Source organism: Rattus norvegicus, chromosome 1, assembly GCF_036323735.1.
Source record: "Rattus norvegicus strain BN/NHsdMcwi chromosome 1, GRCr8, whole genome shotgun sequence".
NCBI lineage: Eukaryota > Metazoa > Chordata > Mammalia > Rodentia > Muridae > Rattus > Rattus norvegicus.
Genome location: NC_086019.1, coordinates 239,625,386 through 239,641,329, shown reverse-complemented (window position 1 = coordinate 239,641,329; position 15,944 = coordinate 239,625,386). Strand labels below are relative to the sequence as shown.

Genomic DNA, 15,944 nt, shown 5'->3' with positions numbered 1-15,944 from the left:
AGAGCATCATCTCTGGGGCAGAGCAAAGCGTGTGTAGTGAGACAAACTCTGATTCAGAAGTCAAAGACTTAAGTAGCAATTTAATTTCTGCTATTTTCTACTTGAGTATCTTGGACACCTTCTTTGGCTCTTAGCTACCTTCTCTAGAGAGAGGTTGGTCAACACACTAGGAACTGTAGGGGAAGATTGGATGGAGTAGCTACCGCCACAGCAGAAGGCCTGTGCTAAACAGCGTGAGTGTGACTTGGTCTTACCCAGCTGCCTGACTGGGTAGCATATCGTTGGACTTTGGGTGGGCTGGCTCTGACTATCTTTGCCTCAGAGGGATTGAGGAAGACCTGCAGTTTCACTGTGGTTGTTGACTGTTTAAAAAAAAAAAAAAAAGGCTGGTAAGTATGGTCTCAGAAATTCAAGGCCAAAAGGAAGCCCAGGCCCTTACAGGTCAGAGTGTTTGGCCATGACACTACCTAGAAATGGTTTCATACGAAGAGAAACTCACCATGGCACTGATAAAGGGTGGGCACAATGGCCATAATTAATAACAGTATCTTGTGAGTTGGACACTTGCTAAGAGTTCTCGCCACAGTAAGAAAGAACTAACAGGGCCGCTGCTACCTGTAACCCTGGCCCTCTGAGTGCAGGCTGGGAGGGTCCTGAGGAAGGAGCCAGCCTCGGCTACAGAGCCAGACATCAAAACAAACAATGAGAGAAGTTAATTAAGGACATGAAGTAATGGATATGTTAATTAGCTGCTTGTAGTAATAGTTACTCGATGAATACTTATGGCAGAATGTCTCTTTATAGCCTAGTCAAGGCAATTTTTGTCAAGAACACTTTCAGATGAAGCCAGAGAGAGAGGAAGAAAAAAAAGTTCACAGTGGGATTGCTTTGGTTTCAAGCTAGAGTGAGGGAGGCTGGAATTTCCCTTGGTCAATATGAGATCTTTTTAAAATATGTTCATATTTCTCCCTGTTTTTTTAAGTTATAGCACTATTTTAATCTCGAGACTTGCCATATATTAAGTACATCTACTGACTGAAAGAACATTGCCTTCATACAGTTCCTTGAGGCTAACATGTCACTTGCTGTCACTTATAGGTTGAAGGCAGGGTGAGTGGTGCCGGAGGACAGACCTCGCCATTCGATCGTATTTAGAAGATAGCCACCCACTCGGAAGGTGAGTAAAGACTTGTCTGCAGCTTTATACAATGAAATGTTCTCAAGCCTGCTGGAGAGTGGACAGAACGGACGGTGTGCCCAGCACCCACATTTGAATGTTGTTAGTGTCTTGTTAATTTTCTTTTCCTGTTTTGGTAGGTGTGTCCCCTTAAAAAATATTTTGATTATTTCTGTTTTTGTTGAAATACATGGGAATATATTCCAAATATCATGGCACTTTCTCCTAAAATGTGTAGAGCGTCTAAAAATAATAACAGCCTCCCATGACTGCCATTTTAGAACACTCATAAATCATGTGACACCAGATCACATAAGTAAACACAAGAGTGTAACAGAAATTGTCTCCCTTCATAATTTATAGAAATTAAAAGATTTTAACTATATCTAATTAGTGGACGGCTAAGCAGTCTGAATTGAATTGACGCCAACTATGGGGATATAGAGATGTGGTGTTGGATCTGCCTGAGAGCGACCCTGTGCTTAATTCTTTTCCTGTAAGCTGCCTGTCCACCTTGGCTGCCATTTGGTTGGTTGTGTGAGTGGATTAGATGGTAACAACCCTCCTCCTGATGGCTTTCATAGTACACCAGTCTCTGTGACCTGTGTGACCAAATGTTGGTTAATTTAGAAAAAAGATTCACATCTGTAGGAGAACATGGGAAGATCAGGTGTGGTCATGTAAAATTGATGTTAATAATGTTCAAGTCAACACCAGAGAGGCCAGAAATAATTCCAAGCTAGAAATTTTACATGAAAGACTTGTTGGACTTTATAATTCTGTAGCGATTATAGTTACACATCAGAGCTGGTCACAGGAGTCATTATCTCTTGTAAGGTAGCTATTGCCTGTTCTGAATTCCAGGCTTTTAATAACTACGTGTATCATGAATACATAATCAAGGTAACTTTGCAAGCCAAACATACATGTGTGGCTCGCACATCTCCCTTCTAGTAGACACTGTACTGCTCCCGTGACTTGTAGCAGTATAAATTCATTTTTCCTTTGTTTACTGTGTGTGTGTGTAATGTATAACTCAGATTATATTTTTGTATACTTGTATATTTTGTACACTCAGCCACCCACTACTCCTGTTGTTGCATACAGTTAGAGAATGCCCTTTCTCATTGCTGTCAGGAATTCCACTGTGGGGAAACACCAAGGTTTATCTATTCTAGTAGATGTGAATCCTTTTAAGAGGTTTGCCCACCCTCCACAGAAATGGAGATTGAGTGGGGTTTATTCTTACCATGGCTCCAGTGGAGTGCCAGTGTGACATCCAGCCTTTGCCCAGCTGATGCTGTCTGTGAAGAAGTCCGGACTTGATGGAAGATGCAGGCACAGGTAGCTCTGCGTGGTTTCTTGAGTCCTGCGGTGACTCCAGCTGCTCCTGTGACCCTCTCTGCTGGCTCTGCTCTCTGTTACTTTGCAGTGTCTCTAGGCAGCCTGTAGACTCTCTCGAGCAGGCCATCGGCAAATTAGTTAGAAGCTTAGTAGGTGCTGCTATGAGAAGAGAACATCAGCTGTGCCTTGTACCCGAGAGCTTGTCTTTGCTTATGGAGTCACAGTTGTAGATAGAGTAGTTGAACTCTAGCATTCCGGAAAGTAAACCCAAAGGCATTCATAGTCCAAGCTGGTAAGAGGCAATTATTGGCATCGTGGAGATTTGAGTCTATACCTCTAACCAAGTATATCTGGCTCAGTTTCAAAGACATTTAAGGCTAGAAGAATATAAGGAAGTATTCTCTATGGGAAAATGATATTTTTATTGCCAAATTGTTTTTTTTTTAAATAAAGTTTTATTCAAACACGGTCATGCTGACTTGCTTACAAATTGTGTTTGGTAACAATAGAAACCAGGGTAGGTAGTTGCAACAGAAGATCATATGGCTCACAGAGGTGAAATATTTATGATCTGCCTTTTCTCAAAGTGGTTACCAGCTCCTACCTTATGTCATTAAAGCAGAGATATAGTAAAGGTCATCTGTGTGGTCATATAGGAATCTAAGCTCATCTAGTGCGTTTATTCTCTCCTCTAGCAATATTTAAAGTGCTACCATATTTATGCTCAAAATGATGATAATCAGATAAAGTCTGTGCACTCTTATTTCAGAGGTGCTCGAGAATCTAAAAATTCTGCTCTAGGTTTGTGTTTTCTAGGAGGTATAACAAAATATAGTCTGGAAATAAAACTGCCAGTTTCTTAATTTAAAATTAAGATAACAACTGTCAATTAGTTTTGTAAATTTGATATGTAGTGATAATCCAGTGACTACCTTTAGTAGGAAGACTGTGTAGTATGAGAGAAACCAGTTCTTACAGCTTTGAGACCCAGACTGTTCAGGCTGTTCTAGGCTGTGTGAAGGCTGCCGGCCTGAGAGAGGGAGGGAAGCTTTTGGCGTGCTTATCAAGGCAAGCCTCGCAGGCCTCTGTAATCAAACAAACCAAGATAATACCACGTGGAATGTAGAGTAACAAATCTATGTTGGTCTGCTTATCCTTCCTGGCTCAAGGTCATACATGATCATTTATGTTTATTAGAAGTCGGTAGACATCATTGCAAGGAACATAAAATAGTGGCTTTTATATTTCTCTAAGAAATATCATTGTAAGCTAGTTAGCAGTTTTTATAAATGCTTGTGTGTGTTTTATGGGCTTTTATTGTCTGCCCTCTTACCATGCATGACTCTCCTTAGACCAGCTATGATTATGTCAGTGAGCCACCATAGACCACGTAGGCCACACTTCCTTCTTTCAGCCCAAGATGTCTTTTAGGAATCGAGCCTGGGTGTTGACTTGGATGTTGTAGTTGTAATTATTTAGTGGTGTGCTAAATTCAAAGGCGGAATAAAGTCTAAAGCTCTCAGTGATGTTCTCTGTCACCTCCGACACTGACCACAAGTGCGATGCTTTTTACCCTCCTTGGAGGCAGGGGCACAGGTGGGTAACAATGCTTTCCTCTGAAATCCCGAGACTTCTGAGGGAACCATTGTGGAAAGGATGGTCCGTGAGTAGTTGAGCGAGTGTGTGAGGTAAAGTGCACACTGCTTTGTTCTGATGTCAAACTTGGTGCAGTCGACTGTCTCTAGGACTTAGTCTGTTCCCCAGAGGCTCACATCCTGGAGATTTGTGAGATAAATGCTGCCGCTGAGAGGAGGTAGGTCTTACTAGTAGAGAGGAGGCCAGTTGGGTCCTGCCCTCAGAAGTAAGTGCAGTTCATGAGACCCTGTTCAGCCTTTTAAGGATGAGCCTTCCTTTCTCTCGTCTGTAGTGTTGCTCACCACTCGGCTCGGCCTCTGCCACTGTTGACACTGCTCTGCACAGGGGCCCACTGTAACCGAGCAGATTGGTGTCATGCTTCTGACCCTGAGGAACTGTGAACTGGATAGCTCTATAGCTAAAATGCTCCCCCTAACCCTCACAGCCTCAGCTGGCTTTGAATTTTCAGTTCTTTTGTCTCAGTATCCTAAGTAACTGGGAGTACAGGCTTGCACCACTGGCCCAGCCTAAAATATCATTTCCTGAAGATAAACAAAGCCGATAGGTAAAATCACTTGTTCTGTGGCCCGAGAAAAACTGAGCTGTTCTACTGCATGGGGTTATCTTGCCAAGAATGAGATCCTTAGGAAGGTTGACTTCTCAAGCCCATCTAGTTAAAATTTAGTTTTTCCCTCTCTCAAGATTTATTTTCAAAAAAGAGAAAGTTCTGAAGTTCATGTTGGTGAGGCTCAATAGAACAAAATGTGCTTTAGAAAGTACCAAGATGGTTCTCTTGGCTGGAAGTGACAGAAAACCCAATTCAAGCTATCCACTTAGTGTGCAGGTAATTGAGCCCAGGGATGGACCCCCTGAAAGAGGGGCCTGGCTAGGGCGTAGCCTCCTGATGTGGTTGGGGCCATCCTCTTTTGATTGAACGGTCCTGGTCATGTGCTTCAGTTCCAGAACCTGAGGATGATGTTTCCTTAGCTGAAGTGGAAGTGCAGACGGACGAACGGACTGTAGGTCAATGGTTGTTGCCTTTGCTGATACATAAAGCTGGTTAGCGGGAAGGTCATTCGGAACTGGAAGGCTCACTAATTGTGATGATGATAATTAACGTGCATTTTTTTATGGCTTGCATAACATTTTTGAGGTGTGTTCTTTTGTTTGAACTGAGAGAAGATATATTAGGATGGCAGAATGAACTTGTGATAAAGATCATGAATGGATTGTATGCAAGTCTGGCTGCATGATCTGTACATGTTGATCAGCCTCTTTGTGCCCTGTTCTCTAACTGTTCAATGGGGACTAAGGTTTTTTTTACCCCTCAAGGTTCTGGGAAAGCTCAAATGAATGGGCATTTGTGGGGCATTTAGAATAGTGCCTTGTGGTTACTATTCCTTATCCCTTGTTATTGTGTTGATGTCCTCTCATGTGGCCTGTAAGGGTCAATATTGTCATGTCAAGCCTTTGATTGTTGGGCATTTGAGTTAATAATTAATCAAGGAAGCAGAGATGAGAAACCCATATGAAGTAGACCCTTATAGAAGTGCCTCTGTGCCCAAAGGCCAGTGTTGTTATTTACTGTACCTGTTCTGCTAATGTTCTGCCACCCTGGATGGCCAGGCACTTCTAGGGTTGGCCTTCACTCAGAAATGCTGTTTAATCAAATCAGAAGTAGATGACAAACACTCTTTAGGGGTGGGGTGGGATTCAAATGTGTCAGTAGGATGTGAGATGTGCTAACTGTCTTAGGTTTGGACTGTCTTATTGTTTCTTAGGCTCTAGCCAGCCCTCTCTACAGGGAGTCACTGTTTTCCTCTTAAGAATATTTTCCCACATTGCTGAGAATTTTTCCTTTGTAATGTAGGAGGGTCGCTCTTGGGTCTCAGACAGTTAGGGAGGGTCATGTTGTGTTTTGAAGACAACAACAATGATTTCTTTATATTTACCGCAGACTCAAGACTCTGGAAGTCGAAGCATTACTGTTGATAACTTACAAGGCAGCTCCCACATCTGTAGCTATCAAAGCAAAGAAAACCTTGATAGAAAACACAGTTTTGACTCTCCACGCTATGCTTTTAAGGACAAAATAGTGTTAATCGGTATTCACAAAGCTTATTTTCATGGCCAGACTCCCTGCTTCCCTTCATGACACTGCCCTCCAGTACAGTTTCCACTGACGGCAACTGCCTGGTATGTGGGAGGAGCTCACGTGTGCCTTGACTAAGCTGTGCCTTTGGGACTTATTATTTTTTTAAGCCTTCCTTTTGACAGGAGATCACTTACAATGAGATACTGTCAGGGATTTCAGATGAGTCTCACGCTAATGCCTAGTGTCCAAACATTCCTTTGTTATTGTCTCTTTAACAGGAGGAGGTGGTAATGTTGAGTATTGATTTCAACACCTAACTTTTATGATCATAATTACATTCCAAATGTACACGTACTCAGGGGGTAAATGGATTAACTTCTAATTCTGTAGACAGATCCTGAACTTATCAAATGCCTGTGGGAACTGTAATGGGTTCTTGGGTTTAACTCTGTCGGACTTTATTCTTAAAGCCTTTTGCCTTGCTGAGTACATGGGATTAGATATTAACAATTACTTCATTGCTTTTGACCTGGGTGCTTCTTAGCGCAGGGAAAGCAGGGTCACCCTCATTCTCTCAATTGTCAGCAACAAAAATAACATCAGTAGCCACTATGGTCTGGATGACACCGTTAGCTCTTTGGTTGATTAGTCTGTTTGGTATTTTCTCTTTTTAAAATCTTAAAACATTTTTAGTTGAAACCGAATTCCATCCTTTCCCCTCTTTCTTCCTCCCAAGCTACTGTCCATGCCCACTGACCGTCCTCCCAACCCCCAAGTTGATAGCCTCGTTTTCCTTGATTATGTGAAACACTAATCACATCACACAACTTCTGGTTTTTCCTGCTCCCTAAGCTCTGGTGTCAACCATTTTACTGTTTCCATGAATTTGACTATTTGAATATATATCAGAGTGATGTGTGATAAGTGGTCTAAGTGAGAGAAGAACCTAGGTTCAATCCCCCTCAGTCTCCGTTCCTCTATACTCCCCAGCCTCCCGTCATGAGCAGTTTGTAGGTAAGAATGAAGCTCACTTGGAGCATGCTGCGTCCCTGGAGTCCAGTGTCTGCAGACCGGATGCCTGGTAGCAGGTGTTATCAGCTTGTTACAACTATAAAGGGGTTCCTGTGGTGAGACACACATGAAAGTATGTATTTTGTAAGTTGTCAAGCTTAATGTAGGATGCAACATTGTCTTCTTTTAAAAGTTTAGCTTTTGTTGTTGTTTCATTTGTTTGTTTGTTTTAAAGGGTCCAGTCCCTTCATGCTTGCTATTCCTTATCTGGTGGTTTATCTTGTTTTGTGTAATTAGGATCCATGAATGCCCTGTTTAACAGCTTCGCTACATTTTTTTCTTAATTTTAAAAAATATCACTCATTTTAAAGACATGTGTGAGTAACCACAGCTTTTTACAGGAGAGTTCTGGCAGTATTTTAACACATAGTACTTTCATCTTGAGGCACTCACAACTGGCGCCATCCCTTGTGCTGTGGGCGGTGCCGTGGGCGGTGCCGTGGGCGGTGCCGTGGGCGGTGCCGTGGGCGGTGCCGTGGGCGGTGCCGTGGGCGGTGCCGTGGGCGGTGCCGTGGGCGGTGCCGTGGGCGGTGCCGTGGGCGGTGCCGTGGGCGGTGCCGTGGGCGGTGCCGTGGGCGGTGCCGTGGGCGGTGCCGTGGGCTTGCTGCTTCTTAGCAGGTCCATTCTGTGTAGAAGTCCTTGTAGCCTGCCTCAAAGATTGGCTTTCTTCCTCCCCCCCCCAAGACCCCCTGGCCCCCAGCCCATATTCTGATTTTTCTTCTTTAACCTTCTAATTTTGCAAGCTTTCTAACAATTTGCAAATGGGAGGTAAGACTTCTGAGCTGCTCTATACCTGAGAGTGTGACACTCATGTATAATTGATTGCCTGGCTAGGTGTAGAATTTCTGGCTGGAAATCACTGAGTTGCTGATAGGGAGGGCATTGCTCACCTTCTCCCAGCATCCAGGCTCCTTGTGAGAACACTAGCACCTAGCGATTCTCGATTCTTTACGGAGTCTTCTATTGTGCCTTTTCTTTTCTTTTCTTTCTTTCTTTCTTTCTTTCTTTCTTTCTTTCCTTCCTTCCTTCCTTCCTTCCTTCCTTCCTTCCTTCCTTCCTCCCCACCTCCCTCCCTCCCTCCTTTGTTCCTATCTTTTTTTCTTTCTTGAGGTCCAAAGAGCACTGTGAAGATGAGTTTACAAAAAACGAGGAGCACTTGGGAAGAGAGCCTGGGGACGGAGGGAGTGGCTCAGGGTGGCCCTGGGCCTACCTGTGAAGGATTTTTCTTAATTGGTTGACTGAAGCAAGCAAATCCACCGTGAATGTGGGCTTCACCTGATTTGGGGTCTTGTTTAGGAGAGACTTACTTCGCTGAGTCCAGAGTAGGTGTTTCTTCTCTGTGCTGTAGCTTGTCAAGTGGCTGTTTACCTGGAGTCCCAGGCAGGGATGGACGTCCATCACCTGCAGGGATGGACGGCATGGAGCATGGAGTTATAAGACAAATATGCCCCTGCTCCTGGGTGCACCCGGGCCAGAGCACAGGAAGGCACAGAGCTCACAGCACCAGGAAGGAGATGCTCATTCCTTTTATGTTCTGTGCTGCATGCAGTATTGACTTTCCCCAGTGTTTACCCAGCATCCTTCAGGACCTGCTGCAAGATGGTTGACTTGTCTCTAAACGCCTCTTCCCAAGGATAACTTAAATGTTTCTTGGAACCCTTCTAAAGTTGTTAATTTATCAGGTTTATTTTATTTTCTCTTGCTGATAGCTCCTGAGTGTTTTCATAAACTAAGTAGGTATTCTGAGGTTAACTTTTTTACCTTTTGAAATTTTATTTTTCTGCACCACTTTTGCTTCAAGTTACACCCCCCCCTTCTTTTTCACATTAGATATTTTATACACCTGGTGGTTTTGGAATGTCTGTTTCTGAGGTAGAATGGGGCTTCACAAATAGAAGATATGCCTTATTTTGGTCTGTTACATCTATCCCCTTCATTTTTTTTAACTTTAAAAACAACTTGAAGATTTTATTATCTGGTTTCTGCCGTCTTTGTCCTAGGAGATTTTTGCCTTTTTAAAAGAAACAATGTTTTTTTGTGTTGAGAATTTTGAAGAGAGGCGTTAAATGTATTTGCTCTTTTTAACTTCAAGTCCATCTGGAAGTCTTAAAAACCAAACCCAAACCCAAACCAAATAAGCCAGCAACAAAAGGAGGTCAGAATTTGCAGCATCAGCCTTTGGTCAAACACACCTGCAGGGTGAGCCTTTACTCTAGCGCTATTTCAAGGTGTGGTATGCATTTAGATGGTCCCAGTAGAATACTGGCTTTCTTGTTAAGTCTGCAACAGCTGCCTCAACTTTTTGGGTTTAAAGGCTTTTTATGCCAGGGCCTTAAGTACCAATAAATGTGTAAATGATAATTGGGTTTCCCGATTAAAAAAATGCTTAAAAAGATGCTTATTGATGTTTCTAAAGGGAATTTTCCAGGGGCTAAGCATATAATCCTTAGATTAAAATGCAGCAGACACATTAAGTTGTTTCCCATGAAGAGCAGAATAATAGACTTTAAATCTATTTGCTACTGGCCACCCACAAAGGACATTCCTGGGCCAGAGAGATTAGACATAAATACAGCCTAGGGATCTGGGCTAAATTTGTGAGTTTTATTTATAGCTAAAGCTCCCACAAAGCCCTCGGGGGGTTCAGATTGCCAATGGGTAGGTAAAGAAGTTTTAGCCTTAATTCTGAGAGCAGGGCTCTGCACCTAAGAAGCAGCTTTAGGAGGGCAGAATGGTTTTTTTTTCTTTTCTTTCTTTCTTTCTTTCTTTCTTTCTTTCTTTCTTTTCTTTTTTCTTTTTCTTTTTTTTTTTTTTTTTTGGAGCTGGGGACCGAACCCAGGGCCTTGCGCTTGCTAGGCAAGTGCTCTACCACTGAGCTAAATCCCCAACCCCATCTGTGGATTATTTCTTAATTCTCCGGTGGTCAATTCAATGGCTTCCTCTCTTCTGAATATGGGGTGTACGCTCACCATCTACATCATGCACAGCTGTTTGGAGGAATGCTTTGGCCATTTTGCAGTAAGATGTTTCTTGCCTTGGTGGTCACTAGATAGCAGGCCTCGTTTTCTGAAGGCTGTGGTGACACGCAACAGCCACTCCTTTCACTTCCCTACCCAGACAGACAGGAAACCCTGTTTCCATGTTGATTGCTAGAAAAATTTGCCTGTGTTTCTTCCTCTTGGATGTGTAGTGCTGAGTACTAAACTGTCTACTTTCCATCTGAACTGGCCTGGACACACCCTAGGAGCCTTTGTAGAGCCCAGACTCACGGTTTCCTGTGTTTAGAAAGTCACTCTTGTCTCTTGAAAACCACTACAATCTAGTAATAATTTTAGCCAAATTAAATATAAGTAAAGCACAAGTTCTTGCTTGTTAAGAAAGGGACCTTCATTGTTTAATTATCGACTCCTCACTTGCTCTGGACTTCTGTCTTGCCACACCCTTCAAGCCAGCCTCCTTGTTTCTTTCTATGGTATTAAGGTGAACCATGTGAGCTGTGCCCACCAGGACCTTGGACGCTAAGAGGGGACCCTGTGTATAGTGACACACTAGCTGAGCCATGCTTACTTTGGGCTTCCTGCATATTGTCACCCCCATAAATTATTACAATTGCTACTTCTGCCTATGTGCCCAATTTCAAAGTGGCCCATTATGGGTCCAGTATCTCCTTGGCTTTCTTTAGCTGATCTGAAGAAGCTTGCATTTTCAAAAAACTTCTGAATTCTGAGTGCCAGCAAATGGAAAACAATTTTTTGCCCCCTCCCCTCTCTGTCTCAGTGAAAAGGAGAACTATTACGGTTGTGTGCAAAAACCACCACTTTCTGAACTTGCTAGAATTAGTTCATGCTCGGTGCTTAGAGCCTAGCTCGGCACTATTTATAGATTCCTGGATAAAGAGCCAGAGAACCACTAAAGACAGTTTCCAAGTACATTTCGATTCTGTGCTTGAGGGACAACAGTTATTAAGATTTCACTCTGTAGCCAACATGATGTTGGCACTCAGTGTTTGGTAACTGTTGTTTGTATTCCTTAACGAATTTCTGTTGGCAGAAGGGGTGTGTGTGTGTGTGTGTGTGTGTGTGTGTGTGTGTGTGTGTGTGAGAGAGAGAGAGAGAGAGAGAGAGAGAGAGAGAGAGAGAGAGATTATTGCATAATGGGTGACCTCAAAAGTACCACCAGGAAATAAAGGGGTTAAATTTGTGACACAGATTCTGATTAAAAAAAAATGTGACGTATTATGAGACAGAGAATAGCTTTGTCATTTGTCACTTGAGATTGTCATGAATAGACCCCTCATCTGGTTGAGAATTATCTACCCAGTTCCTCTATGAGAAAAGTTGTTTTCCAGCAGTGGGTGAATGAAATATTCTGTCCATTGTGGGACGCCTCCAGCTTATGGAGGGGATGAGAGAACGGGTGGCATTTATGGAATTTGACTGTTCTGCCAAAAGGGGTGTGCTCTGCAGCTGCAGCTGTGGTGGTTGCTACAGGAGAGCTGGGACAAGAGGCGGGGAATCTACAGAGGCTCTGAGACCAGTGTCATTGATTGGTAGGGCGTCTTAGAGATTGCTGGCACCTCATGAGATCCTTGTGTGGATGCCCCAGTTAGGACATGATTGCTCTCCACAGTAAGATCAATGCGAGCTGGGACGGGAAGAAGGTATGAGTTATTGAGCATTCGACGGGCGTCTGCCCATCTCTAAGCTCAGGTCCTGTAAGTAGTCAGGGAGAAATTCTTAGTCGGACAACCACTCTTGAGCCCTAGGGCCCGAGTACGGTTCCCGAGAGACGATCCGCTTCCACACACAGGCTCTGCACAGCAGATAGTTGTTCTCATATCAGTGGTCTGGACTGAAGGAGTCCAAGGTGAGGCTAGGGAATGACTTCTTGGCAGACTGTTCTCTTCTTCCACTGCATGTACTGTGGACCGTGTTGAAGCATCCGGTGTGGCCAACAAGTGCTTTGGCTCAACGGGCTGAGCCCTTTTTAGGCTGGGTCTTCCCTTCCTTACAGGCATGCCCAGAGGCCAAGCAAAATAATCCCTCATAAGTGGGCCTCCCAGGCGATTCCAGACCTGATGAGTTGACAGGGACCAGCAACCATCCCTGAAGGGACACATGGTGAGAATTGAAGTACACAAGTGAAAGAGATGGATGTTGGAAGCTGGAGGTAGAAATACCATTGCAAAGCAGAATTGAGAGACCAAACCAGAAGACATGCTATACATTCTTGGGAGCTGTCTCTCCCGTGAACAACTCTGTGAATAGGAGCTGCGGAGAAGGAGTTCCAGTGGAGGAATTACATTAACAGGCCATCATACATGAGAACCATTTAGTTACTGTTGGAAGGACTGCACGAATGACTCCATTTTTACTGTTGACATTGGGACTCCTGAGGTAGTGCAGGCTGTCCTTGAACTTGAGATAGTCCTGCTCTCGTCTCTCGTGCGGGATCATAGGTGTGTGTCATCATGCCCAGTGTGTTCATTTCAGTCCGGGTGGACTGCTCCCAGCACCTCTGTATAGTTCCCTCCAGGGACACTCCTGACAAACCACCTGTTCCCATTGGTCTGATCAGATCCCATATTTGTGTGTGTGTGTGCACGCGTGTGTGTGTGTGACAGTCACAGGTGATACGGGGTCAGTGCCAGTGACCAAATTCAAGCCATCAGAAATTTCCCTGGAGTCCCCCAAGGTTCTGTCCATCCTGTGGCAATTCTTAGTATTGTAGGAATGTCGCTCACAAGATTTCGTTAGATGTTGCACGACTTCAGAATGTTGGCTGTCCAGCAATTCAAAGCTGTACAAGATTTCCATCTTATAAGATAGAAAACCTACAAGAGCAAATGTCTGAAGAATAAATAGTTTGAGAAACAGGAACCTGTTAAAGTCATTTTCAGTGAACCTGACAGTAAATGCTTTTTGTGAAGACGGACACTGTGGATGACAAGAATTAGACCAGCTCTGGATAGAACGTTGGAGGGCGTTTGCTGACAGAACTGTTCTCGTTCACCTCATATAGGATTTTAGGGTGAAAATGGTCATTTTTGTATGTAATACACTGCGACTGTAAAAGTTACTCTAATTTATTTTTATGAATAAACTTAAACTTTTTACTTAAGGAATGACACAGCTTGTCAATATTAGGTTGTTTGCGTGTAACTCCCATTTCATCTTGCCTGTGTTTTGGAAGGGATGTTAACATTTGTCCAGTGCCTTTCTACATCTGTCTGGATGATCGTGTGCCTCCTGACTGAAAGCGTGCTTACATGTTGTTTCAGTTTAGTATTGTCTTATTTGTATGACCAAGGCCAACATTTAATTGGGGCTGGCTCACAGTCAGAGGTTCGGTCTATTATCGTGGTGGGAAACATGGTCACAGGCAGGCAGACATGATGCTGGAGGAGCCAAGAGTTCTACATCTTGATCCAAAGGCAGCCAAGGAGGAGATTGTCTTCCTCACTGGGTGGGACCTGAGCCCAGGCAGTCTTAAAGCCCACCTACACAGTGACACACTTTCTCTAACAAGGCCACACCTCCTGATACTGGCACTCCCTGTGGCCAAGCATTTAAACGCATGACTCTATGAGGACCAAATCTATTCAAATCACCACACATATATACTATATATTCTGAATCCTGTATTTTGACCCGTACTTGCTTGGATCCTGGAATGAAACCGATTAGGTATGTTTCCGAATTTAGTTTGCCAAAATTTTATTAAGAAATTTTGCGTCACTGGGAGGTGCTGAAGTATGAGGCACATGTGAAGGCAGAGGCAGTTAGATTTGCTCTGTGAATTCAGGGTTAGCCTGGTCTACAGAATGAGTTCTAGGACAGCCAGAGCTACACAGAGAAACCCTATCTTGGAAAAACAAAAACAAGAAACAACCAGATAAAACATTGTATCAGTAGTTCTCTTTGTTGTGCCTGTACTCGGCTTTTATGTCACAGCAGTGCTGGGCTTCAGATGTGTCTGACAGGTGCCTGCCCTTTTATTCCACGAGAGGTGTGAGCCCGTGTTGACCCCTCTTCAGTGTTTAGGTGAATTTGCTGGCACATGTGTCGGACCTTGGGCTGTTTTGGTTGGGATACTCTGTTTTCCAGTTTCCATCTTGTTCTGTTGGGTGGATCTGGTTAAGTCCTGTAGCTGCTGGTGATAGCTTGTGTGTGTCCAGGAATTGATCCATTATTTTTGGATTTTCATGGCTTTTCGAATCTTAAGTTTTCAAAGTTCTACCCAATGAGCCTTTGGATTTCATTGCAATCTGTCGAAACTGCCTCTTTCTGTTTTTTAAATTTATTTTTTATTAATTTGGTGTCTCCCCACCCAAGTTGCGTCAAGCTTGAGTAGGGGCTTGCACTGTTGATTATTACTATTATTATTTTTTTGAAGAACCAAGCTTTTCTGTCTCTTATTGCTTTCGTCTCTGTTGCATTAACCTTCCTTTCATCTTTATTATGTCTTGCTGTCTCCTGGCTTGGGGTTTTGATTTTTCTTGTTTTTTTTTATAAGACTTTAGGGTGCAACACTGGCTTATTCTCCATTTCTTTTGTGTAAGCACAGATTTTTTGTGTAAGCATAAACGTTCTATTCTCTTTCTCTCTTTCTGTCTCTCTCTGTCTCTCTCTCTCTGTCTCTGTCTCTGTCTCTCTCTCTGTGTATGTGTGTGTGTGTGTGTGTGTGTGTGTGTGTGTGTGTGTCTAAACGTAAACTTTCCTTTGCCTTGGCCATCTCTCAAAGCATCTGCTGGACTGTGTTTTGTTTTCTTTGCACTCTAGGGATTTTTAAGTGGCCTTGTTTCTTTAATGACTCGCTGGCTGTTCTTGAGTCAGTATCAAGTCTCCATGTACTTGTGTAGTATCTGCCATTTTCTGGATTTATTGCACTGTAACCTGAGAAGATGGAAGGGATGATTTCATTTCTGTTATGTTTTGTCAAACTCGGTTTGCGGCCTAGAGTGTGGTCTGTGTTAGACAGGGTTCCACGAGCTGCTTGCTGAGAAGACCATGCCTTTGGAATCTGCCGGATGCGGTATTTTGTGTGTATCTGGTGAGTCCCTTGGAGCTATGGTTTGATTTAGCTCTAGAGTTTCTTGGTTGATTGTTAGCTGGGTGACCTTTCAAAAGTTGTGGATGTGGCAGTGAGGTCGGCCACAGTTACTGTCCTGGGATCTTTGAGACTTTTCGTGTCCGTTAGCATTTGGTTTTGGAACCTGCCCATCCTTTTCTCTGTACTTTCGTACTTCCTTTGGGGGTTTCTGAAGCTGTTCCTCTTCTTGTCTTTTTAAACTCTGTTTTTACTTTATTTTGATGCTTTTCTTTCCTGGTGGCAGCTTTTAGCTTCTTTTCTTACCTGGCAGTTTTTATTTAGAATAAATATGCCCTTTTCACCAAAACACAACTTTACTTCTTCATATTTTTGTATATAGAACTTCACATGGTGGACTTTTAACTCTTTATAAAATTACTCTTCGCAAAGACACAAGAATAGAAATCTTAAACCATTTATACATTGGGAATTTATGAAAACTCATTTGTAAGTTATATTTATGAGGGACTGAAACAGAAATCAATTATGATCACCTGTCTACATGACCAAACTTTTCTGTGTTTATATTAT

At 43.2% G+C, this 15,944-nt stretch overlaps 1 protein-coding gene across 28 annotated transcripts in view; it reads left to right on the top strand.

Annotated features, from left to right (window-relative positions):
* Nucleotides 1-15,944, top strand: part of Sgms1 (sphingomyelin synthase 1) — a 271,205-nt gene that overhangs the window by 39,866 nt on the left and 215,395 nt on the right. For all 28 annotated transcript variants that reach the window (XR_005487755.2, XR_010053998.1, XR_010054000.1 and 25 more), the window contains exon 2: nt 1,099-1,177. The gene's annotated coding sequence lies outside the window, so the exon portion shown is untranslated. The remainder of the gene's footprint in view (nt 1-1,098; nt 1,178-15,944) is intronic.